This window comes from Carlito syrichta, unplaced genomic scaffold (assembly GCF_000164805.1).
Source record: "Carlito syrichta isolate Samal-C Ts95f unplaced genomic scaffold, Tarsius_syrichta-2.0.1 Scaffold300035, whole genome shotgun sequence".
Classification (NCBI taxonomy): Eukaryota; Metazoa; Chordata; class Mammalia; order Primates; family Tarsiidae; genus Carlito; species Carlito syrichta.
This window is the reverse complement of record NW_007244131.1, coordinates 13,539-16,537: the sequence shown is the minus strand read 5'-3', so window position 1 is coordinate 16,537 and position 2,999 is coordinate 13,539. Positions and strand designations below refer to the sequence as shown.

The following is a 2,999-nucleotide window of genomic DNA, read 5'->3' as shown; positions in this document are numbered from 1 at the left end:
TCAAAAAAAATAAATAAATAAAGATATATTTTATAGGGTTTGGGACAAAATTTAATGAATGAACACATGTAAACTGCTTAGGAGAATATCTGGTATGTGGCAAGCACTAGAAAAACAAAATCAGCCACTGTCATCATTGATAATGACTTTCGGTTACAAAGCCCAAAATTCTCCCCAATTTTCCAGTGGCCAATTCTTCTTAAGAACAGATTGAACTTCCTGTTGTGAAGATGATGGCTTGCAGCCTCTCCGGAGGCTGACCCCGAGGGAGGTGAGGGCTGCGAGGACGCTGGCTGCCCTGTGCCTGCTGCATCCAGCCACATAGCCATGGAAGTGCCAGAGCCCAGCAGCCCCACCAAGGAGGAGGAAGAGGAAGAAGCAGCCTGATGGGCAGAGCCACAGCCCCACACGCGCTCCAAGCCCGAGCGGGCCGAGGACCGGGCGCTGGCTGGGGACGCAGGTCACCATGGGCAGCCCCAGTGAGGGTTAGGGTGAGGCGGCTGGTGCCGATGGCAGCCCCAACCCTGCAGGAGCCGGCCCCGAGGCCTGGCAGGTGCCCCCGCCTGCTCCCAAGGTCCAGGTCTGGACGCCGAGGGTCAACTGTCCAGAGAAGGTGACCATCTGCCTGGACCTGTCAGAAGAAATGTCACTGCCAAAGCTGGAGTCGTGCCACGGTTCCAAGACCCACGTGCTGAAGGTCTCCCAGAAGATGCTCGAAGTGTTCGTGCGCCCCAAGCACGATAGGTAGGGTGGTCGACGATGACATGGCCTGACCATCCGGCCTGACCTCTGACCCGCGCGAGTTCGGCAGCTGCCTGTATGACCTGGAGACAGCCTCCTGCTCTGATTTCACTCTGGAGGGTCTCTTCAGCCTCCTCCAAGAGAAGACGGAGCTGCCAGTCACGGAGAACGTGCAAACCATCCCACCCTCCTATGCAATCCGTACCATCCTGGTCTACAACCGTCCACCCTGCCAGCCCCAGTTTCCCTTGATGGAGCCCAGGAAAAAGATGCTCCAGTTGCCCGTATTTCTTCTTTGACGTCATCGATATCCACAGTGGCACCGATGAGAGGCAGGAGGAGGTGAGTTGGAGGGACATGTTTGCCTTCCTGGGCAACCTGGACACCAAGGGCACCAGCTACAAGTAGGAGGTGGCGCTGGCTGGGCCAGCCCTGGAGTTACACAATTGCAGGCCACATCCCGTGCAGCAGCCCTGCCAGAGCTAAGCCTCTTACAGCCCACTGGAGGAGAAGGAGGAGACCTCTGCGGCTGAGGCCACAGTTTGACCATCCCGCACAGTCAGCCTCTGCACACAGGGAAACCCATGGCCAGGTGGACATGTCCTCAGGCCTGGCTCTGGGGGACGCCCCCCCCGCCCCCCGCAGGCTCCAGGAGGATTCCCCGGTCCCAGAAGGCACCCCAGGAGTTCTGGGCACCCATCTTCCATGTTCCCCAATCCATATCCACTCCTGGTTTGTCTCTTGTAATTTTTGTTCCCTTTTGGTTCTCACCAAAATAAAGATCTGAGCTCCACTGGGGGGGAAAAAAAAAAGATTGATATAATCAAGAGTTGCAACGTGGATGGTTGGGTGCCAAATGCCTATGGCTTGTCCTGTTGATCTCTGAACATGTCAGCCAAGAGGGACCACATTACCTATCCCCAGTTAGATCACAGAGATGATAACTTGAGGTCCAGCAGTCACTCAGTTCCCACGAGTATGATCCAAGCAGCACCACACATCATCACATGCCTTCTCCCTGCTCAAGATACAAGGCCGATTTTCAATGGGAATGTTACAGAGAAATCTAGACTCACCCGTTTGGAGGAGTGTCCAGAACCTGAAAAAGAGACAGAACCAATTGCCTTTGCAGCATTTTCAGTTTAAGGCTATATTTTTAGCTATGACCTAGGTTCTCTCAGTTGACGAAGAGCTTGTGTCTATAATCTTTTTGCTCTTCTACTCTGTTCAGATCAAAGTAATTTTTAATTGTCAGGTAAGAAAAATCATCATATTCCTTAAATAAATAATCATTCCGTCAATCTTTATAAATATCCCTCTACCAAGTTCATCTCTTGAGAGCTTGTTGAGTAAGGGATGGTACCTACCTCATCAGAGTATTGAAAACGTTTAGTGAAAAAGAAAGAGTAGCCCAATGTGTTTTGATTTGTATTAGCCATAAGTACCTGAAGAAAATTACAGTCAAAATAGGGGGGCAAATGTTATACTACTGGGTTTTTGCATGTAATAAGAGATGATTGTGGAAATGAGTCTAGGAATATATCACAATCCTAACAATTTATGAAGAAATGTCTTGCTGGGTGTGGTGGCTCACACCTATAATCCCAACACTTCAGGAGATTGAGGTAAGACGATCACTTTAGCCCAGGAGTTCGAGGCTGCAGTGAGATATTGTCAAGCCACTTCACTCCAGCCTGGGCAGCAGAATGAGACCCCGTCAAATAAAACATAAAATAAAATAGTGCAAAGAAGTTACCTAGGGAGTGGTTTTCAGCCGTTTTCAGTAGCACACAGGCACAGGTGAGAGGCTGCTCATGAATGAGGTAGCCATCCTGGGAGCTCTGTGTTTCTCAATCTTTAACTCAACATTAAGGACTTCAGAGAAAAAACTGGGGCACATTTGTAACCCTTCAGAAGTAGCCTGGATGGAGAGCTGGGGAGCTGCTTTAACACTCAATCCATTTATTCTGGCTCTATGCATAACCTCAGAAGTAAAAAAATTAGTCATTTTGGGGACCTAGTAAAAAACAAACAAAAAGAAAAACCAAGCAAACAAAAGCAATTTTTTTCTGAAATGTTTGAAAGATAACCTGCAGGAGGTGTACTATAATGCTTAAAAGGTTTGACCCTGGAGTCAGACGAAAGTTCATAGCCCAGGTGTGACACCACCTGGCTTTGAGGCCTTGTGCAAATTACCTAATCCTGCCAAGCCTCGGTTTTGCCTTTTCAGAAAATTCATGTGCACCTGAGAGAGATGT

General features: G+C 49.2%; 1 pseudogene; it reads left to right on the top strand.

Annotated features, from left to right (window-relative positions):
- The first annotated feature begins 327 nt into the window (after nt 1-327).
- Nucleotides 328-1,287, top strand: LOC103256983 (annotated as a pseudogene).
- The last annotated feature ends 1,712 nt before the right edge of the window (nt 1,288-2,999 follow it).